We start from the raw sequence: 24,442 nt of genomic DNA on the forward strand, positions 1-24,442 counted from the left end.
AGACTGAGGTGAGGAGAGACTTCTTTACTCAAGGGGTTGTGAATCTTTGGAATTCTCTACCCCAGAGAACTACAGGTGCTCAGTCGATGAGTATATTCCAGACAGAGATCGAAATTTTGGGTGCATAAGGGAATTAAAGGATATTGGGGATGGTGCGGATGGATAGATTTGAGGTGGAAGATTAGCCATGATCTCATTGAATAGTGGAGCAGGCTTGAAGGGCCAAATGGCCCACTGCAGCTCCTGTTTCTTTACGTTCCAAGGTCGACATATCCTTACTGAGTGTGGGTGCTCAGAACCGAATGCAACATTCCAGATGGGGCCTGACTAAGGTTCTGCCCCACTGAATCGTCTTTGATTTTAAGGCTATCCATGGAAAAAACACAGAAGAGAAATATTTCGTTCAACACATTAATGTATTCATTGCAAATTCACCACCACACATGGTTCATTTCTGTTTCCAGTTATCTCACTGCCCTCTGTCCCTCTTATTCTTTATGTTTCTTTGACTTATGTCTTTTTCCCCTGGATCACCACAGTCTTGCTGGGCTGTGGAATCTCAATCCTGCAGTGTTTTATGTCCCGTGTACGATAACATGTAGCTCTTGGTAGCACAGAACATTAGTATTGCTGAAAAAAAGAGTCCTGCTGCCAAAGTTTTTCATCTTGCACCCATCAGCACAGGTGCAAGAATGTCAAATGTCAAAGGGAGCAGCAAATAACACTGCATGAGGAAAGGGTGCTGATTGGTTGGCAAGTTTTTCTCAGCAATGCATATGATCATGTGTTAGCCGCGGCTCAGTTGTTCGCACTGTTGCTGCTGAGTTACAAGGTTCTGGGTTCAAATCCAACTCCAGGGTTTGAGCACACAAATCAAAGCTGATATGCCAATGCAGTTCTGAGGGAATGCTGCACTATTGGAGTTGCTGCCTTTTGGATGAGATGTAAAACTGCCTGCTCAGGTGAATGTAAAAGATCCCATATCTCTAAGAAGAGTAGGGGGGGTTATGCCTGATGTCCCGTCCAATATTTCATGGTAGACTCCTCGTTCTTCAAGTACATCCATTATGTAAATGATTTCATTGTCTTCTGTGGGTCCTGTTATGTCCAGAACTAGGGGTCACTGTTTTAAACTGAAGGGTTGCCCTTATAGGACAGAGATGAGGGGAGATTTTTTTCTCTCAGAAGGTTGTATGGCTTTGGAACTCTCTGCCTCAGAAGGCAGTGGAGGTGGGGTCACCGAATATTTTTATGGCAGAGGTAGATAGGTTCTTGTTGGGCTAGGGAACCAAAAGTTATTGAGGGTAGATGGGAATGTGGAACTCAAAACACAAACAGATCAGCCAGACCTTACTGAATGGCAGAGCAGGCTCGAGGGGCCGAATGGCCTACTTCTGTTCCTATTTTATATGTTTGAATGTTTGTATGAAAATTTTGATGTGGGATCGACATGGTTGTCCACAGAACTGGCAGTTCCTATTGTCACTGTAGGTTCTGGGGTAACTTCTGCAGCTGTCCCAACTCTGGGGACGTCTGGCCAATATCTATCCCTCAATCAACATTGCAAAAACAAATTACCTGGTCATTATCACATTGCTGTTTGTGGGAGCTCGCAGTGCGCACATTGGCTGTTGCATTTCTCAGTTAAGACAGTGACTACACTCCAAAAAAGTACTTCATTGGCTGCAAAGTGTCTGTTGGTTGTGAAAAGCGCTATATAAATTCAAGCCTATTTTAGCCAAATCATACATGGGATATCAGCAGGTGATTGTGTGATTGTGTTATGAGGCTTTTTTTTGCCTGTCCTGATGACAGCGCATTTTGCCTGTCCTGATGACAGTGCATCTTGCCTGTCACCCACCTGTTCATAGGAGTGTGGTGATTGAATTTCACATTAAACACAAGAATCCCAGTAAATATTGAAACACTAGGGAGCTACAAAAAAAAAAATGAATGCCGGCTGGCCACAAATCGCAAGTTGATGTTTAAAAATGGCTCCATTTGTAATCGAGAAACCAGGTAAAGTGCCCTATCTCAAGGGGACCATCCATCATTTTCACAGGGCTGAGTCAAAAAGCATTGGGGGAGGGAGTGAGCCAGTAAGTTTTCTTCATGTGTACAAAATCCATCAATTTTCATCGTGTGTGTGTGTTTTTCTTTGCTTTGTTTTCTCAGTACACATTTGGGAGAAGGCAAGAGGAAAGTAAAAGACCACTTATGCGAAAAGCGATGACAGTTATGAACGGTCCCTGAAAAGCACCCCTCATGTTAGGATTCCACCCCCTCCACCGAACTTTGTGAGGTTACCAAAGGCTCCCTTCTCTTGATATGCTGGTGCATTTGTGATGTGAAGCAGCCACTGCTAAAGCCTGAACCTTTCATGGTAATAATACACTTCCATCTGGGGCTCATAAGTGTTAAGTGTCTGCCAATATTTTTGTGTTTGTGGGTATTATGCTCCTGTGAGGGATGAATGTCAATAGAGGTGAAAAGTAGGCAAAGTAACAATTTTAACTGCACTGTCAACAGTTAGGAAATGTCACTGAAAGAAGGTTTTCACTAAGCCTCCTGGAATATTCTTGCAGTCTGAGAGAAGGCCATGGTTTAAATTCCCTACTGCAGCAGCACTCCGTTCCCCCTCCCCAATCCCACCCTACCCACTTGGTGACAACACGTCCCCCACAGAAACCTGGGAGTGACCTGTGTCAGGAGTCCACAGAGGGTTTGAGTTGCAAGTTGGGGGATTCATGAGTGGAAGACTGATGAATGGATCTGTAAAATGGGGGAGAGAAGGAGAGTTGGAGGATTATGGAATGGTGGTCAGGGATCGGGAAAGAACAGTGAAGCTCAGGAAACATGGGATCAGGAGTAGCCCTTTCAGCCTTTGAACCCGTTCACCATTCAGTTAGATCATGGCTGATCTGTACCACAACTCCTTTAAATTGCCTTTTGTTCCATAATCCCTTAATACCCTTTGGTGTGTTACACTTCACTCAGGGAGTCTGAGTTGTGGTGGCAACATGTTGTAGTCTGGAGCTATGGCTAATGATGGTAGAGGCTCCAAATTTATTTCCATCACATGGCTGACCAGGAATCTCTCCCACTCTTACTGCCTGCTATTGGTACGTGTTGGAAGGATTTGAGGTTGATACTCAACCTGTGTTGGCTGTGTTACGACCGTACTTTCTTTGGCCATTAAGCCCTGGACCCAGACCCGAAGCTGGAGCTCCTGCTTTAGAGGCAGGGATGTTTCCCAATGCGCCACAAGACCTCCATTTACACCCTTACTGAACAAAGATCTATCAATCTCACTTTAGAAATTTGCAATTGACCTAGCCTCAACTGCATCTTGGGAGATCAAGTTCCTGATTTCCACTACCTTTGTGTGAAGATGACTATCTGAACATCACTCCTGAACAGCTTAGTTCTCAGTTTATATCTATACGCCTTGTTCTGTGTTCCCCCCCAACAGAAGAGGTTCTCGCTATCTACCATACAAAATCCTTTAATCACCTAAATTATATCACCTCTTAATTGTTTACTCAAAGGGTTGTGGGGTGAAGGAGAAAGGGAAAATGTAGGCCAGGGGTTGGTGAGAGAATAGATGTTGGCTGATGCGGAGACAGGGGAAGGAGGAATAGAAGCAGAGGGAAGTTCTTTCTTAATTATTTCACAGGATCTGTGTGTTGCTGGCTAGGCCAGCATTTATTGCCCATCCCTAATTGCCCTTGAGAAGGTGGTGGTGAGCTGCCTTCTTGAGCCCACAGTGCTGTTAGGAAGGGAGTTTCTGGATTTTGACCCAGTGACAGTGAAGGGACGGCAATATATATTGCAAGTCAGAATGGTGTGTGGCTTGGAGGGGAATTTGCAGGTGGTGGTGTTCCCATGCATCTACTGCCCTTGTCCTAGGTGGTAGCAGTCATGGGTTAGGAAGGTGTTCTCGAAGGATCCTTGGTGAGTTGCTGCAGTGCACCTTGTAGATGGTATGCATTGCTGCCACTGTGCATCTGTGGTGGAGGGAGTGAGTGTTGAAGGTGGTGGATGGGGTGCCAACCAAGCAGGCTGCTTTGTCCTGGATGATGTTGGGCTACTTGAGTGTTGTTGAAACTGCACTCATCCAGGCAAGTGGATAGTATTCCATCACACTCCTGACTTGTGCCTTGTAGATGGTGACAGGCTTTGGGGAGTCAGGAGGTGAGTTACCCACTGCAAAATTCCCAGCCTCTGACCTGCCCCTGTAGCCATGGTATTTATATGACTGGTCCAGGTTCGTTTTTGGTCAATAGTAACCCCCAGGATGTTGATAGTGGGGGATTCAGCGATGATAATGCCATTGAACGTCAAGGGGCGATGGTTAGATTCTCTCTCGTTGGAGATGGTCATTGCCTAGCACTTGTGTGGTGTGAATGTTACTTGCCACTTGTCGGCCCAAACCTGAATGTTGTCCAGGTCTTGCTGCATATGGATTCTGTTCCGGGGTGGTCGAGGTGTACTATTAGTAATAGAGTTGAACTGTGGACATTTCTCAAGTGGAAACATTAAGTTTATTTACAATATACTCCGCAGCAACTACACATGTGCTTTCAACTCCAACTCCAACTCTATACTGTCTGCTCCTTGGAAAATTCTGCGACTTTTGCTTCCAAAGCCTCTTTGGCTTCATTTAGCTGATTCTTCAGCTCTTCCGTCTCTTTTTGGTATTTGTTTGCTGCCTCCTGGAAAATTGAACATTGTTATGTCTTCTCTGCCAACTCGTTCTTCAGTTTGTTCAGGAGGGAAGTGCTGAATTCTTTCTGTTTCTCCTCGTACTTTTCCAGAGATACAAACTTTGACCTAAGGAATCTTGTAGTGTGTGAAGGCCTTTCAGCAGGTTTTCTTTTTCCCTGCGAAGGTTGCTCACCTCATCTCGAACTCTGTCATCAAACAGAGTCTCTTCAAGTTTCTTCTGCTGTTCTTCCAGGTTTTGTCTTAAGGCAGCCTGCATTTCTTCAGGTTATAGAGTCCTTACACACTCCTCTTTCAAAACAGGAACACTTATAGCTTCCATTTGGAATCTTGGTGACCAATCAAGGTTGATTCCCTCAGCTAATTCCGCCCTAGGAGGTGTGGTCCTCTGCCTCTCAATATCAACACTGGTAGCTTTGCTGATTGGCTTCCATACTGGACAGTTACTCTGCTTATGCCTTTTACTTGAATGTCTTCACCCGTGTACGCTTTTAACTTGGCAGCTGTTTGTCCATTTTGCTGTAGGGTGGCCAAGTTGTTTTATTAGTAATAGAGTTGAACTGCAGACACTTCGTAAGTGGAAACATTAAGTTTATTTACAATATACTCAGCAGCAACTACGTATGTGCTTTCAACTCCAACTCTATCTCTACTCTGTCTGCTGAGGTAGCCAGCGCTATTCTATGGTTACTACAGATTCATGTGATCTTTCCTAACAAGTATTATTCTTAAAGGTACATTACACACTAAATAAAACCATAATTACTACCTTCCTCCCCCTTTAACTCGGCTGTACATATATTTACAAGTACATATTTTTCAAGACAACATAATATTTACACTGGGTAAGGAATTTACAAGTTCAGTCTTTCAGGGAGTTTCCTGGTATGTGTGGAATGTCGCAGCTCCACAACTTCAGATTCTTTGTCAGGAACCTCCTTTTCCGGAGTTGCCTGAACATCAGGTGCTTCGGTGGGCACTTGCAGTTCTGTATCCTTAACTCTTACAGGAATATCGGACATGTCAGTCCTGGGTTGAGTATCCTCAACAGGAAATGCAGACCCGGTCATGATCACTGGTGGAACCAAATCTTGATGATTTGTCTCTCTCTTCCTTAAATATCCACATGTTTATGGATGATCCAGCCTTACACCTCCATGTGGTAAGATAGAGGTCCAGTCACTGCACTTATTCCACCCGGTAACCACTTTGGTCCTTCCCTGAAGTTTTTGACGTATACCGGCTCTCGGACGGTAAATTTCCTCTCACAACTACGCCAGTCAAGTCTAGTTTTCTGACTCCCTTCCACCTTCCCCTCTAAATTCAGCATTATTAAGCTCAATCTCGTCGTGAGACAGTGTTTCAACAATAACTCCGCAGGTGTGACACCAGTTGTTGTGTGAGGGGTAGTTTTGTAATGAAAGGGAAAGCGTGCTAGCTTGGTTGCCAAGGAATCAGCAGTTAGCTTTTTCATGCCTGTCTTGAACGTTTGAACTGCCCTTTTGGCCAGTCCGTTTGAGGAAGGGTGGTACGGTGCAGCTTTTACATGAGTGATACCGTTGAGGCTGATAAACCGTTGAAACTCAGCACTTGTAAATGTCGTGCTGTTATCGGAAATGACTACTCTGACATAGTTTCTCAATTGTAGCGCCTGACGTTGGTGACTTCACCTCATATTTGTCCAATCATTTTGAATAGGCATTGACAATGAGCAGAAACATTGTTCCCAGGAAAGGTCCAACGTAGTCAATGTGGGGGGGTCTACCTGGCTACTCCTATGGGTGTAATGGAGCTATCACTGGCAACTTTTGCAGTTACTGACATTGCCCATAATGCTTTACCACACTCTCTATTTCGCCATCCATCCCTGGCCACCATAGGTAGTTGCGTGCTATGGTTTTCATTCGGGAAATTCCTGGATGGGCACTGTGTAGTTCAACTAAAAGAGGCTCCCTCCCCTTTGGGGGAACTGTCCCTCATGCTCCCCACAATAAGATGCCATCCTGGCTGGTTATTTCATGCCTTCTGTTGAAGTACGGTTTAATTTCGTCAGTGACCAACCTGTGACCAACCATGTAGCACTTGTTCTTGTACCTGAGATAGGACTTGGTCCCGACTTGTCCGGTCTCTGATCTGTCGAGCACATACCGGCGAGGAATCTAAGAAATTTAACAGGGAAACAAGTCCCTGTGGAACTGGGACATGCTCATCATTTTCTTGTAAAGGCAAACGACTAAGGGCATCGGCGTTTGCGATTTGGTTGCCAGGTCTAGGTACGGAATTGTATTCGTATGCTGCCAGAATTAAAGCCCATTGTTGTGTTCTTGCTGAGGTTATAGGTGGTATAGCCTTTTTCTCACTAAACAATCCTAGCAATGGTTTGTGGTTTGAAACGATTGTAAAATGGTGACAGTGTACGTACTGGTGAAATTTCTTGACACGAAAGATGATAGACAGGCCTTCTTTCTCTATCTGCGAGTGTCCCTTTTGGGGTGAGCATCTTTGACACATAACCTATTGGCCGTTCGATGCTGTTTTCCATCCGATGAGAGAGCACTCCTCCCACTCCGTAGGGAGATGTGTCACATGTCAGCACCAATTCTTTCGCCTGGTCATAATGCACTAATAGATTGGACGAGTGCAGCAATTGTTCCACCTTTATGAAAGTTTCTTTCTGGGACACCTCCCAAGATCAACGTTGGTTCTTTTTGAGTAGAGAAAGCAGAGGGGGCCAGCACCGTGGACAAATTGGGTTAGAACCACCCATAATAGTTGATCGTTCCTAGGAATGATTTGAACTCCGGGGTGTTCTTTGGCGCAGGTGCCTCTCTTATGGCTCTCACTTTCTCCTCAGCTGGGTGGGGCCCTGTGAATCTACCCGGTGACACAAATTGATTACCTCCCTCGTTTGGAACGTGCACTATCCTTTTTCTAGATGCGCTCCAGCTTGCAAGAAACATTTTAAGACTTCTTCTAAGTTTGCCAAATGCTCTTTTTCAGTGGATCCTGTCACCAATACATTTGTCTAAATAGACAACAGCCTGGGGCAGCCTCTGCAGGAAGCTTTCAAAGCCGTACCAAACTCAAATTAGCTGCTTCAAATTTGCCACGTAGCATGCAATTGCCTCACCTGGGGCTCTATTTCGTGAATTAAACCTAAACTTCTGCATCGTAACTGGGAGCTTGTGTTGAAAGTGCACGAGATCCACCAATTCATCAAAATTCTCCAAATCCGGGGCACTGGGTGCTGTCAAACTTCGAATCAAACCATAGGTTTTGCTGCCACAAGTACTCAAGAGGATCGCTCACCTCTTCTCTTCCCCCATAATCTCGTTTGCTTGAAACAAAGGACGTGAGGTGTTTAATGTATTGAGATCAATCATTTGTGGCTGGTTCAAAAGGATCAGTTCTCCCAAATTGTGGCGTTTTGAGATAACTTCTTCAATTCTAACAGAGCTTGCTACTTACAATCATTGGATGAGGTACAGTGTCAATTTCGTTCTAACTTGATTTCTTCTTTTCAATCCTGTTTTATCCTCATCACCAGTTTGTTGTAGGGCCAATAGGGGGGGGCCAGCTGCGAGACCCACTGGAAGAGGGGGTGCTCCTGAGGAAGAGGGGGACTCACGGGTGGCTCAAAATGGAGGTGCTCATGAAAGGGTGCAAATGAGGAGTAATAAAAAAAAGGCCCAAAACTCGGAGTATCCTCAGTGTGGAATGGGAATCCTCTCCACGTGAATGAGTTCAGCCACGATTGCTCCCCTTTGACCTTTGCACCCTGTGATGCCTGCATTTGCAGCAGCCATTGATGCCTTCCCATCTCTCCCCCTGAGGCCCCTTCCATAGCATTGCCGGGCTCCCAACACAGCAGCCTGTGTAAAGCCGGCTGACTTGCATTCATCTCAAAAAATAGCCCCTAACTGGGGCTTGATTACCTGCCTCTGACGTGTGGCTTTCTGATTCCAGAGGCCATCTGCCCCTGGAACACTGGCTCAGAGATGGGGGCCACATCAGGGAGCCATTCCAGTGACATTTTCCGCTACTTCCCCCCCCCACCCCCTCCCCGCCTCCAAATCTGCCTCCATGGGATTGGCAAAATGCCCCCCAGCATTTCTTGGCAAAGCAGCGAGCAGTGATGGTGTAGCGAATGGGAGTGGCTCTGAGAAAGGAGCAGCCAATAAAAGGATTGCAGGAAAAATATACAAGCGGCCAATCAGCACCTTTAAAGGGAAAAGACAGGTTATGTGTAAACCTACATCAGAAGTTAGCTAACCTATTGTTTATTTCCAGATTTCCATGACCTTACTTTGGGTCCCTGTGCCCGCCCCTGTGGCGAGTTTTGTGGTGGGGATCATTTAATCAAATGGGAGGGTAGGGGGTGAGGACCTCACCAGTTTCCCACCTCCACCCCAATTAAGTCCGTGACAGAAAGGCCCATGGACGGCCTTCCTGCCCTGCGACCAATTGAAGCTCTTGAATGGCCAATTGATTTCCCACTTAAGGGTCTCATCCCACTGCCACTTGTATTAACCCAGTGGCTGGGGGGTGGGGCTCACCTAGTGGGGAGCATGACAAGCAAACCCCTGGTGTTGCTTGCAGGCTCCCAGAAGGGGACCCTCATTCTAAGGCACCCTTGTGCCTGACTGGGGGCCTTGGCATTGGGAAAGGAGTGGGGGGGCGGGGTGCGGGGGTGGGCCCGCTGAGAGCTACCCCCTGCCCTTGCTGCCAAATCTCCACCCCTCCTTGGGCCATTATTCCATCGCTCACCTCTGCTCTGGGATCCATCGATGACTCTAGGCCTTGAATGGGTGTTGTACTGGCAGCAGCCACTGCCTCCCCGGTGGCGCTACTGTTCAATAGAGCAGCTGGCTTCAGATTGGCCCGGCAGCTCTCGGTGGACGGGGGCATCTGCCCACGTGGTCCTTGACCCTGTGGGAAAGCCCTTGACTGGCCTGTCAAATGCCTGAGTGGAACAAGATGCAACAGGCCTTCCTGAAAAGAGGCGACGCGGAGCTCTGGCTGGCTCTCCCGCCGGTGGCTGAGACCCCTGTCGCCACCACAAGGTTCTGCCCATGGTTTCTGCTTTAGTTGCTAACACCAGTAAAACATTCCAGAGCCTTGCAACCACCTGTGTTTTTATTAGAAAGTTTCTCCTGTTCTCTGTCCTAAATCTCTTACGGTAAACTCTATGGCAGGGATTTTTTAGCTCTGCCATGGTGGGACCCGCTGCAGTGGATGCGGCAGGCCAGACAAAACTCCACCGACTTTTGGTGGGACCAGAAGATCCCGGCAGCAGGCGGGGCTGGAAAATCCCGGCCTACACCTATGACCACTCATTCTGGACCCTTCAACCACTGGGAGCAGCCTGTTTCTATTTTTCCTGGAGATTAAGGTTCCCATTTACGTTTTCTCCTTTAACCTGTAGATTCTGCTCCTTATTGTCCTTTGAAGAAGATTTCCATTTCTTCGGGAAGCAAAAAAGAAAACTATTTCGAAGACCTCTGCAAGCGATCTTGTAAGCTGTGCATGTCCCTCACAGTGTGCCACGTGTATCAGCTCCCCAAAGGGCAGAGAGGTGACCCTTCCCTATAAAAACTTTGCCATTGCCTCCTGCTACCAAGAATTAGGGAGTGATTGAAAAGGTGCGCAATCTTTGCACGCTCCCCTTTTGCATTCGGCGTTGGGCATTCAGTTCCCCTGGGGAGTTCCTTCACCAACAAATGTGAGCCTGTCGTAACTGGCCTGATGAAGATTAGGACTGAAGTGAGTGAAGAAGGCACTTGTATTTCTTTACATAATAGATCTGCACATCCTCTGCCAACTAAGCTGCATGTAGTAACTGGGACAAACAGACCTGTCATTGAATGCAACAACAACAACTTACATTTACATAGCGCATTTAATGCTACGTCCCACAGTGCTTTACAGGAGCATTGTAAAACAAAGTGCAACACCGAGTCACAGAAGTGGTCAGATGACCGAGAGTTTGGTCAAAGAAGTAGGTTTAAAGGAGGAAAGCAAGGGAAAGAGGCAGAGAGGTGTGAGGAGGGAATTCCAGAGCTTGGGGCGTAGGCAACTGAAGGCATGGCCACCAATGCTGGAGCAATTATAATTGGGAATATAAATACAGAGTATTTGTTGTTGTAGAAAAGACTTCGTCTGGTTGATCATCGAAACTATGCATGTCCTGCAAGTACAGAACAGGCCAGTGCTTACATTGGGGATAGGGATTGGGTGAGTTTTTCAGTTCAGATGTTTTTTCGACTGAAAAACTGAATAACCAATGAATGATACCTGAACTGAGAGGTTACACCTATCAGGAAAGATTGGACAGTCTGGAACTCTTTTCTCTAGGACACAGAAGACTCTCAAAATTTTGAAAGGGTTTGATATGGACGTAGGGAAGATGTTTCCACTTGCATGGGAGACCAGATCTAGGGGCACAAATATAAGATAGTCACTTATAAGTAGATGAGGGAATTCAGGGTAAAATTCTTATTTAGCAGAGAGTGTTTAAGATATAGCTCTTGCTACCGCAAGGAGAGAAATTTTGTAGATGCTTTCCAGAGGAATCGAGATAAACACATGAGGGAGAAAGGAATAGAAAAATATATTGATGGGGTTAGCTGGAGGAAGCTTGTGTGGAACATAAACACTGACATCGACCTGTCGGGCTGAATGACCTCATTTCTTTGTAATCTCCACATTACAAAATAAATGGAAAAGGGAGAGAGTTGAGGAGAATTATTTTGTAGAGCAAATTGTTATGATCCAGAAAGCACTATCTGAAAGAGGCATGGAGCCAGTTCAATCATTTTCAAAAGGGATCTTAATAAATACTTGAAATTGGGGGAAAAAAAGTTGTTAGGCTATGGGGGAAGAGCAGGGAGTGGGAGTGATTGTACAGCTGTTATAAAGAGCTGGTGCAGGCACAATGGGCTGAATGGCCTCCTTCTGTTATGTAAGATCCTAGGAAGTATAGTTACATTTTAAAAAGTAGAGCTTAGGCGTCCAGTTTATATTTTAGCAATTTATGGACAGATCATTCAAAAAAATGTCACTGCCGACTAGTGGCAACTCTGCTCTGCCACCTGGTAATTTTGACCTCAGTATTGGATGGCGAAGATTCACATCTATTGCTAGCAATATTCAGGGCTGATTTATAATCCTGGGAGAGCAAAAAACAGCTTCCATTCATGGAATCCTCTCTAACCAGCACCACATTACCCCAGTCTTCAGAGAACAAAACAATATTCCTCTTTATTAAATTGTGCTATTTCTTTCCTATAAAATTGCTGTAAGGTCAGTGGATCACATGAACATCGTATATCAGAGATGATGCACATTAGTCACTGCAGGCAGTGGAGGAACATTCCCCAGACGGCACTGTAATGGAGGTTTCCAGCAGATTTATCTCGGAATTGGAGGCGATTATTGCAACAGCAGTAATCTGACTCTGATCGTCATTAAAGTAACTGTTCCCTAATGGAATGACACACGAGCTCCGTTGCACTCCAGCAACCCTGGTTGGCAACTCGGAGTTCCTTAAGGAACTTCGAAGACTGGGATTAGATGCAGCTTGCTGGTCTGGGACTGCCAGCATCAGGGTGCAGGAGCGTTGTGCCTGTCTCTCGGGCAATTGGTCGGAACGTGCAGTGAAATAAATCCCGCACTTCAAATCCTTTTCCTTTTCTGTTCTATTTTTCACCAAATCTGTGAACAGAATTAGGAAAACAACCTGGCATCAGCACACTTAACGAGCACCAGTGCCACTTACATTGCAGATATAAATCTGAGTCAGTAATAATGTCCACAGCTTTCACAGTGTTAAAACGCTCCCAGTGTCAGCTGTGACTCAGCCGGCAGCACTCTCCTCTCTGAGACCTAAGAATCTGGGTTCAAGTCCCACTCCAGGACTTGTGTGTGTAAAAAAACACAAGGCTGACACTCCAGTGCAGTGTTGAGGGAATGCTGCGCTGTGAGAAGTGCTGCCATTTGAAGGAGATGTCAAACTGAAGCCTCGATCACCTGCCTGCTGCTCTGGGGTGATGTGAAAGAGCTCATAGCATTACTTTGAAGAAGAGGAGGGGAGTTACCCCCGTGTCCTGGCCAATCCCTCGATCAACATCAGGAAAAACAGCTTATCTGGTCATTATTAGGTTGCTTTTTGTGGGAGTTTGCTGCGTGCAAATTGGTTGTCGGGTTTCCGACATTGTGACAGTGACCACACTTCAAAAGTACCTCATTGGCTGCAGGGCCGGTGCAAGGGTATTTACCGCCCTAGGCAAACCTTCATCCTTCCCCTGCTTGAGTGGTGCCTCAGTCTCTGTTGGAAGCAGCCGATAGCAACACCAACCTCGTCATCTTCAGGCTGCCAGATACCTGGTATTAATGCAAGAATGTAAAAATATATGGAGCATTCATGTTTATTGATTCAACAGATTGCAATCTGCTGATACCTTGATGAAGTAACACAGGCAAACTAAATCGATCACCTGCGCTGTAATGGCCCTTTCAAAGACTGATTCAGTATTAAACTTTCAAACAGTTGTACGTTTCTACATTGATGCTTCTGCTGTTGTTCTGAGGATATGATTTGAGCACCATTTATTTATATTTTGTTGATGGGATGTGGGTGTTGCTGGCTTGGCCAGCTGCCCTTCCTTAATTGCCCTTGTTCAGAAGGCATTTAAGAGTCAAGCACATTGCTGCGGAGTCACACTTTTGTGGCCTACATGTGACTCCAGACCCACAGCAATGTGGACACAAAAGGGCATTAGTGAACCAGATGGGCTTTTACAACAACTGGCAATGGCTTTGTGACTGTCATCAGACTTTTAATTCCAGATTTTTATTGGATTCAGGTTCTACCATTGTGGGATTTGAACCCAGCTCCCCAGATCATTACCCTGAGTCTCTGGATTACTAGTGACAATCCCACTATACCACCACCTCCACCCCCCACACCCCCAAATAATATTTCACCCATTTTCTACTTGGCTTGTAGAAACTTTCATTTTTGAAAAGGATGGCATATTAATTTATTCCCAGGATTATTCCCATAGTCCTGTCAGAGATTTCAATATCAGACCCTTTAATAGTGCACAATTTTGCTCCAAAAATGATCTTGGGGTCAATATTTAATTTCCTTGCTGGGTATGTTCCTGTGACAAGCCAACATTTCAGAACGATTTTGTTTAACAATTGAGACTGATAGATGGCCGAGACTCAGCTGTGATATGAGTGGATTGATTCTGAGGTGAAAATGTGGGCTGTGCTGTTCTGATGCTGTCTCCGGTCATAGTTTTATAGACACACAAAAATATGTATTTTTTCAGCAATTTGTAATTGTCATTTTAACCGGGATGGAAGTTTTGTCAATGTCTTTGCCAGTCTGGAATAATGAGGTTAAACAATCAAAAATAAAACCTCCAACATCAGGTTCACTGGATTAAATTTATATTTCCCTCACTAATTTGAGAAATTATTTTAGCCTCAGAACCCCATGCCACTCTTCAGGTTAAAACGTGAAATTTTTTAAAAATCAGTTATTTCGATAAAAGGATTCAAATGAAATACACAACAATAGATATAGTGTGTTGTATGCAGCTTGCAGTGAACGCCTCTGACCAATATTGTGTACTCAGTAGCACATTTATTGTCTAGATATAGGTAACGCTGCAAGTAATCAGTGTAAATGGGGAACTCCCTGAACATCACTTAAACCTCATAACGTGTAAAGTGGAAGACGCTGAGAAATCAAAGTAAATTGTTTGTCATTTTAAGCATGTTACTTTTTCAAGACTGCACAGCGTGGAAATCATGCTACCTAACATTTAATTTAATTGCTGAATGCTCTCTTGCTGAAATGACTCCATAATTCATAATGTTCAGATGGAACGTCCCTGCTTTCTGTCTATGAATAGCGTCCAGCCCCCTGGCTGGTTTGAAAGAGCACATGTGCTGGGGTTCCCATCACCTTCTCCCTTCCTCTCTGCAGGTCTTGCCAGGCTGGGCTGAAAGGGGTTTTCATGTTTTTAACACATGACCTTCATGATTGTGCGCAGAATGGCGTAGACAAGCACAACATTGGTTATAAAACCAGTAGAAGCTGGGTGCCAGCTTTGGGCACTGTGCTGTTTGTCAGCCCCTCCTCCGGCTGGCATCACCCGCAGGTCCAACCGAGTCACGCCACATGAAGTCAGAATCTTTTCCTCCAAGCATCTGGGTCTCTCACTCTCTATTTCTTTCTCAAACAGCCAATGAGCAGCAGCTCCTCCAGTCACAACTTTGCAGTCATCCCCCACTCTCAGAAACTATCAGAAACTGACAGAGGTGGGAACTGTTGCTTCCAACCTTTGGACAGCTTTGTGGGTTTCTGACTTTTTCAATTCTATTTTTTAAAAAAGCCGGCAGATGTTTTGCCTTCCCCCCGCAAAAATCTTGCCGCCCTAGGCAACTGCCTAGATCGCCTAGTGATAGCGGCGGACGTGATTGACTGTGAAGTGCTTTGAGACATCTGGTGGGCATGAAAAGTGTGATATAAATGCAAGTCTTACTTTTCATTTTTACATTTGTAATTCTTGGAACAGTAGTTTATCAATAGTTTTCTCATCTGCTGCCTGTGTGACAGTAGATGCCAACCTCTATTTGGTTGTAATATTTATCCAATGGACATTACAACAAGGCACTCCTGTATGCCACTGATTGCTGTTATTGTGTAGGTGCCGGCCATCTCCTCGTACCTTGCCCAAGCTCTCTGCCCTCTCTATTTGTGAGCCTTGACAATTTTGTTAGCAGGCTGCAGGCTATTTGACTGCAGGAGCCTCAGCGGTGGGACCAATGCTGTCCACACCTAGTGTTCACAAGCATCTACTTTCCAGCAAGGGGAGTCTGGTAAGCGAGCAGAAATCCAGGCCGTCCCTTTCCCCGGCCCACCCGTTTAATTATTGCGTGCAGCCAACGTTTTCAGTGTGAAATCCCTTTAATTTTCATTTTTTGATTGGCCGTGCAAGTGCCGTGTTTATCACAGAATAAAGCCTGCGGTACCTTCCAGGCTGCTGCACAAACCCGCACCTCCACTGCTTAGCGGGAACACTGCTCCCCACTCTGCTCCGGCAGGACATTGAGAAGCAGTTGACATATTACACTGGTCTGAGGTCAGACATGCGACTCGTTCCTCCATGCTCCAGCCAGCTCTACTCCTCAACAAATATCACCTCCAGCAATTGCTGACCGTCCTTATCCAACGCGGAACATGCTAAAATGGAGAAAAGCTTCTGTCTTACTTGGTGGAGCTATTGCTGACCTGACATCCTTTCTCATTAAATGAATGCCTTGGAAGGGAAAATTGTACCTGACAGACACTGCATTGTTGGCTGGAAGCTGTACCTATTTATGTGTTGCTTTTACAATATGCAATATTTGTGTGAGGGCTTCAGGTAACCGCTCTCAGTCTTGCTTGCAATACTTGTGCAAATATTTAACAATTCTGTTGGAAGTAATTTTTCAGTTGAACAAGTCATTCACAGTAAAACATGATATTTAGGACCACCCTCCAATGCATTTCTAATGTTTTCACGTTGCTAAGCTAATGAGAGACTTACCAATGACCTACAAATCAGGGGTTTGGGGCTTTGGGGCTAGACTGGGGGTGGGAATGGAGGCGGGCTGGTGCGGAATTTCACGCCACCGTTCCCTGGCTCCATTGCACCCAGGACATCTTCCCAAAGGCAGGATTGTTGGGGAGGGATGCATGTTAGGGCTATTTGCCCAGGAGTGGTGGGGAACCAACTGAGCAGGTTAAGGGGCTATTTGGCCTCTTGTCAGAGGTCAAGTGGGATTTTCCAATTGGCCTCTAGGACCCCGCAAGTGGCAGGGGCAGCGGATGCAGCCTCCTGGTGATAGTCCGAGGTGCCAGAGCTCCATGCAGACTTAGAGTGCCCCCAACCCCATCCCGCCAACTCCCTCCTTGCTTGTTTTCCCCTCCACAACGGTGATCCTGTTGCAAAGACCTTTTGTTATCTTTAATTTATTAAAGTTAGAGAGAGGGCCTCTCCATTTTGAAGCACCCTCTCTCTCACTTACTTGCATGACATGCTGCTGCTGCTTTCAAGCTGGAGGACCTCCTATTGTCCGTCCAGCTTCAAGAGCCCGGCCACTGTCCTCAATTGTGAAAGGTCCGAGGGATACTCTGGTACAAAATTTCAACACTCGGAGTCCAGGTGCAATATTCAAGTGGTTCCTTTATTACGCATGTGGGGAGCAAACACTGGGCAGTCCAGGCGCTTCTCCACCGAGGTCCAAATGAGCACAGTTTATATATTTTTCACTATCAGATACAACTTAATGGTATTATTCAGACAAAGGCCACAGCACAATGGTCCCCTGGGTGGGCTGATAATTGTGTTCTTGTACAGTAATTGCAATTCAGAGACTGGGTATTGTCCTTTTGGAGATAGCAAAGAATGTATGTTTGTTCTTTACAAAAGGTTTATGGGGGGCTGACTGGATGTGGTTCGAGGCCATCAGACGGTGTGAAATGGCCTTCCCCATTTCTTGACCGAGTCATCCCGTGTCCTTGTTTCTGTGTGTGTGTGTCTCCCATTTCCTAATTGCAAATTTACAGCTGAGTCTTTTGTACAAGTTTTTAGCTTTCATGTAAGGCTGGGATTGTCTTTGGTGCCCGAGCTGCTGGTCCTGACTGGCACTTTAAAATAAATCCAAATTTTCTGCACCTTCAATTGGATGGTGAGCCCACCCTCTGACCATTAATTAGCCCAATAGAGGAAAACCCCCGGTGACTGCTTCTCACATAATGCCGGCCTCTGACTCCCATTTGGCCCTGACAGCAGGGTTCAGAAGTCCGTGGGAAAAAAGGTTTGAATGCTATCCCTTTTCTCCTCACCAGGTGGCTCAGCCATTCTCTCCATTTTCATGCAGCTGTACAGGGCCTTGGTGAGACCACATCTGGAATACTGTGCACAGCTTTGGCCTCCTTATTTGAAAAAAGATATAATTGTGTTAGAAGCAGCTCAGAGAAGGTTCACTCGACTCATTCCTGGGATGAGGGGCTTATTTTATGAAGAAAGGGTGGACAGGTTGGGCCTATACCCATTGGAGTTTAGAAAAATGAGAGGTGATCTTATTGAAACATATAAGATTCTGAGGGGATTTGATAGAGCGGATATTTGGATGATGTTTCCACTTGTGGGAGAGACTACAACTGGTGGACGCAGTTTAAGAATAAGAGGTCTCCTTTTAAGATGGAGACGAAGAGAAATTTTTCTCTCAAATGGTCGTTAGTCTGTGGAATTCTCTTCCCCAGAAAGCCTTGGAGGCTGGGTCATTGAATTTATTCAAGGTAGAGTTAGACAGATTCTGATAGAAAAGGGAGTCAAGAGTTGTTGGGGGGCGGGGGGGGGTGGAAGACAGCCAAATGGAGTTGAGACACAACCAGATCAGCCATGATCTTATTGAATAGCAGAGCAGGCTCGAAGGGCTGAAAGGCCTACTCCTGCTCCAAAGTCCTATGTTCCTATATTCCCCATACAGGGAGGGGGTGGGGGAATGTGGAGTTAACAGCAGGGCAGGAGGTGGATAGAAATGGCCTGACCATCCTCTCAGGTGGATCTAAATTACTCAGTGGGCTTCGGTGGGGTGGGGGTGGGGGAGTGGTTTGTGTGAGGTTGAATGGCCTCTTCTCATTCCCAAATTGTGCTCAAGATTTGAAAAATAAAACCAATGCCATTGCCGGCATTGAGAAAAGGCTTGTTGGCCCAAAAAGCCTGTTCCTTTTTGCCTTTGAGACTACAACTTGTGCGAGGGATTTTAAGGCACAGCATGAATGGAACTGGTGCCCAGATGTTGGTGTGACTGACATTCCTCATTGCTGTCCACACCGGTGGTAACCAAATCATCTTCTTGTTAGATTTGAATGGGGCTTGTTGTCTGTGCCTGGGCTTGTAACCTGGACAGGAAATTAAAGTAAGGGATGCCAAATAAGGTAAACTTATATGAGCTGAACTGCCCCAGGCAAATGCAATATAAATAAGACATTTATAGAGTTAGCACTGACAGATTTAAAAAGACTTTAATGTTGTTTTTTAACTCGAAGCAAAAGCCTTCTGCGTTTTTAATGCTTGAACTTAATTTCAGATTAAGTGGCACTGCAGCAACTTGCAAAGGCTCCTCCGACAGCACCTTATAAACATACGACCTCTACCACCTAGTAGGACAAGGGCAGCAGATGCAGGGGAACACCGCCCCCTGAAAGTTCCCCTCCAAACCATACACCATCCCGACTTGGGACTATATTGCTGTTCCTTCACTGTCACCCACTGTGCTGTTAGCCTAACAACACTGTAGGTGTACCTACACCATTCGGACTGCAGTGGATCAAGAAGGCGGCTCACCACCACCTTCTAAGGGGCAATTAGAGATAGGCAATAAATGCAGGCCTAGCCAGCGCTGCCCACATCTCACAAAAGTATAATTAAAAAAAATACCTCATTGATCTCTGGGTTGTGAGCCCAGCTCTTGAGTCTTAGCTATGGGCCCAAGAGACTCCAGGCTGAAAAGGTTTTATACTGTGGGCCTAGAAAAAGAAAAAAATAAAGACTTTCATTTATATAGTGCCTTTTTGCAACCTCTGGCTCTCCCAAAACACTTTATAGCCAATGAAGAACTTTTGAGTCATTGTTATAAAGAAGGAAATCCGGCCAGCAGTTTGTGCACAGCAAGGTCTAACTAACAGAAATGTGACCAGACACCTCCCCATTTCAAAATAATACATAAGATCTTTCACATCCATGAGGTCTTGCTTTAATGTCATCTGAAAGGCCGCACTTCAACAGTGTAGTACTCCCTCAGAATCTCCAAATCCATGCCATACAGGATCTTCTATTTGCAGAGTATTCCATTTCTCCAGCTTAGACTGGATTGGAACTCAAGTATCCAAGGTTGAAGGCCAAGGTCCACCCCACTGCTCCGTTTGGTTCTTCCTTCCTCCCTTTCTTGTCCACCATGACCACAGAACTGAGATTGGAATTCAAAGGGGTTGCAGATGGAAACTCTTGCTTTATTAGCAGTGTCTTGTGCTTATAATGTGCATGGTGTTGGATTTAATGAAGATCGGCATGTCCTAATTGGAGGAGGAAAAATTTGCCAGGCTCCTGGATCAATATATATCAATCTGCCTAATTCATTATTCAATTATACTGGTAGTAACTGAGAGGAAAACCACCTTTCACACACACACACACACACACACACATACATACATACAAATGTGCGCACACACATGCACTCTTACACATATACACACACACACATACACACACACACACATTCACATACGTGTGCACACACGCATGCACAAACACATGCGCACGTGCAAACATACACATATTTTAGGAGCTGTTTCATTAGATCAGGCCCTATAGACTGCATCTATGTACAATGTCTTAGGAAGGGGAGTTGGAGAGACAGGGCAGAGGCAAGGGAAGAAAAATGAAGTACAGAGGAAGAAGACTTGCATTTTTATAGCGCCTTTCATGATGACTGGATGTCTCAAATGTTTTGCAGCCGGTGAAGTATTTTTGAAGCATTACCACTGCTGAAATGTAGGAAACATGGCAGTTATTTTTGTGCACAGCAAGCTCCCACAAAGGGCAATGTGATAATGACTAGATAATCTGTTTTTGTGATGTTAATTGAGGGATAAATATTGGCCAGGACACTGGAGATAACTCCCTTGTTTCTCTTCGAAATAGTACCATGGGATCTTTTACATTCACCCGAGAAGGCAGATGGGGCGTCGGTTTAACGTCTTATCTGAACAACGACACCGCTGACAGTGCAGCACCCCTTCAATATTGCATTAGAATATCAGCCTTGATTTTTGAATAAAAGTCCTGAATTGGGACTTGAACCTGGAGGTGAGGAAAATCTAGTGAAATACTTTTTACACCTTTTGCCAGGCTGAATGAGGTAAGTGGAATTCCTGACTTGGACTAAACAATATCTCTGGCCTTCATATGTCAACATTTGACACCTTGCTGTGCACTGCAGAATCAATTACCTCACTTGTGATTCTTGCTTGCTTGCCAAGTAATTGTAATTGGGGGGATCTGTTGGCACTTATTAACTTCCTTGGCCATTCAACTCATTAATTCTCTAAGGGGGAGGAGGGAACGCAATTATGTGTGCAATTTGTGAACTTTGGCTGGGACTTTAAAACAGTTCTGAGTGAACCGGATCGAGTATGTGAATGAACAGGTGAACAGGACTGATAGAAAACAGTGACAGACTTTCTCATTCCTGGGGGTGATCAGGGAACACAGTATGAACGGGAGTGACCTGGGAGCACAGTGTGAATGGGAGTGATCTGGGAGCACAGTGTGAATGGGAGTGATCTGGGAGCACAGTGTGAATGGGAGTGACCTGGGACCACAGTGTGAACGGGAGTGATCAGGGAGCACAGTGTGAACGGGAGTGATCAGGGAGTACAGTGTGGATGGGAGTGATCCAGGTGCACAGTGTGAATGGGAGTGATCTGGGAGTACAGTGTGAATGGGAGTGATCAGGGAGCACAGTGTGAACGGGAGTGACCAGGGAGCACAGTGTGAATGGGAGTGATCAGGGAGCACAGTGTGAATGGGAGTGATCTGGGAGTACAGTGTGAATGGGAGTGATCAGGGAGCACAGTGTGAACGGGAGTGATCAGGGAGCACAGTGAGAGTGGGAGTGATCCGGGAGCACAGTGAGAGTGGGAGTGATCCGGGAGCACAGTGAGAGTGGGAGTGATCTGGGAGCACAGTGTGAACGGGAGTGATCCGGGAGCACAGTGAGAGTGGGAGTGATCTGGGAGAACAGTGAGAGTGGGAGTGATCTGGGAGCACAGTGTGAGTGGGAGTGATCCGGGAGCACAGTGAGAGTGGGAGTGATCTGGGAGCACAGTGAGAGTGGAAGTGATCTGGGAGCACAGTGAGAGTGGGAGTGATCTGGGAGCATAGTGTGAGTGGGAGTGATCTGGGAGCACAGTGTGAGTGGGAGTGATCTGGGAGCACAGTGTGAGTGGGAGTGATCTGGGAGCACAGTGAGAGTGGGAGTGATCTGGGAGCACAGTGTGAGTGGGAGTGATCCGGGAGCACAGTGAGAGTGGGAGTGATCTGGGAGCACAGTGAGAGTGGGAGTGATCTGGGAGCACAGTGTGAGTGGGAGTGATCCGGGAGCACAGTGAGAGTGGGAGTGATCTGGGAGCACAGTGTGAGTGGGAGTGATCCGGGAGCACAGTGAGAGTGGGAGTGATCCAGGTGCAGTGTGAGTGGGAGTGATCCAGGTGCAGTGTGAGTGGGAGTGATCTGGGAGCACTGTGTGAGTGGGAGTGATCCGGGAGCACAGTGTGAGTGGGAGTGATCCAGGTGCACAGTGTGAGTGGGAGTGATCTGGGAGCACAGTGTGAATGCGAGTGATCTGGGAGCACAGTGTGAGTGGGAGTGACCTATGAGCACAGTGTGATTGGGAGTGATCTGAGATCACAGTGCGATTGGGAGTGATCTGGGAGTACAGTGTGAGTAGGAGTGGAGAATCTTCTGGGCGCACAGAGTGATCTGGGAGTATAGTGTGAGCAGGAGTGATTTGAGAGTATGGTGTGAGTGGGAGTGAAGAATGTTCTGGGAGTACAGAGAATATTTTCAGAAAGCAAACTGTCCAGGGGAGCAAATGTATCGCGCTAGGGTCATCTCCCAGAGCATGATAGAGGGTCTGGGCACTGTGACATTCAGACTAAGCAGGAACACTGTGATTTGCAGTCCTGCAGGCGCAGTCTGTCATTCACGCTGTCCAATCACCGCCTCCTCTCTTCGTACACATGTTATTGCTGGAGTTAGTTGCCATGTTGACCACTGGTGCATTAAGCAGGTAATTGATGCACTGTTTTTCTAGCCAAGGATACTAAATACTACCTACTTAATCTGACGTCAAATCATACATGTCTGATCTTGCAAAGGCATGTTTGCAATCGGTAGTGTAAAATGGCTGATGAAATAACCTGGTATCAGATGTTACCATTGTGTTCACTGGCCCCAGTACAATCGCTGGGTCCTAATGCCAACTCTGACCAGTGTTTCCTCATTCGCATCACTGCCTGAAGGTCACAAGGTATTTAATGAAAGCAAAATACTGCGGATGCTGGAAATCTGAAACAAAAACAGAAAATGCTGGCAGTACTCAGCAGGTTTGTCAGCATCTGTGGAGAGAGAAACAGAGTGGGCGTTACGAGTCCAATATGACTTCTTCAGAATATGAGGTCTGGACTAGTGCTTCATGCAAGTGAGAAGTGAGTGTTACTGCTGTAAAACTGCGTTACTGGCCATTCGCTTCTTTTACTTTACACACTTAACCATTTGGGACTTGATACAATGAACTATTTACTGCTTGTGTGCACAATCATTGTACAGAAAATTGTGTAGAAGATATGATTTATGTGATAAATACCCCTTAGCTGGTGTAGCTCTCAGCAACAAGAACAAAGGTGCACTTATACAAATGTGGTCTTGAGCCTCCTCAATTCCATAATAACTTTTGGATTCAAGCCTTTCCCTTAAACTATTTGGTGTCGCCCCTGCCTGATCTGAAGTAGGTGCAGGGTGAGGAGCTGGGCTCAGCATTGCTTCCACACTGTGGCAAGCCAGCAAGATATCAATCCCAATTTCCTCCAACTTCAGAAAGTTTGAAAAAGTTAGCATAGAAATAAATTCATCTAATGAAAGGACCAAGTTGTTCCATTAAGATCAAAATCCATGACTTTGTACAGTAGTTTGTTAGCCAACGCTCCTGCTGTTACTAAGGCCTCCATGACCAGCTCGCTGAATACTTAGCCAACCCTCACTAAAGCGTCACAATTAAATGTTGCCTGCTGCTTTGCTGAGTGTTCAGACCGATAGTGCCATCAAAGACTTAATGTCCAGCCATCAACACTCAAGGATCACAGTCAAAAATTCTTGCAGCCAGTAAATTGAAAAGTTACCAAGGGAAATATGGTTTTTATAACTCAGGGAACATTTGTGTAGTTGTGCATGTGGAACGTGCATAGCGGAGGAATCAATACCTTGGTCAGGAAAATCCTTTTACGTCCGGGCAATTACTGATTGGATTGGATCCCACAAGCTGCGAAACAGACCCGGCGTTTGATTGAGCTGCCTAGTCCGAAGTGTTACCTTAACGCAAGGGACTCCTATTGCGTGCTCTTATTTTTAAAAAGCAGAAGCAATGATGCTCATGGACAGAGAGTTGCTGCAATGCTCGTTAGAAGATTCTCAGGCATCAGGACCATTTCTGGGACCCGACCCCGATGGTGTCTGTGTTCCAACTACCTGCGCGATCTTCCTGTAGGTGACCAATGAAGAGGCCACCTGTGCATTTTCCATCCAATTAAGGACAATGAGTGAGTTCCCAAGGTGGGAGGCACTATCAGAAGACCCAAAGATGCGGGGCGGGGTTTTTGCCCCGATATGGGGGCAAGCATGGAAGCAGGTGGGTGCAAATCCAAAATGCTGCCTGTGGATGCATGGGAAGAGGTGGGTGCTGCTGAAGCAGGTAGGTGACATGTCAGGGCACCTCAAGATGGAGGTGCTTTCTGAAGAGTTCTGCAAATTGAAGAATGAGGAATGGCCACAACTATCACTAACCATCATTGTGGAAGGGGAGACCCTCC

The sequence above is a fragment of the Cetorhinus maximus genome, chromosome 6, assembly GCF_964194155.1.
Source record: "Cetorhinus maximus chromosome 6, sCetMax3.hap1.1, whole genome shotgun sequence".
NCBI lineage: Eukaryota > Metazoa > Chordata > Chondrichthyes > Lamniformes > Cetorhinidae > Cetorhinus > Cetorhinus maximus.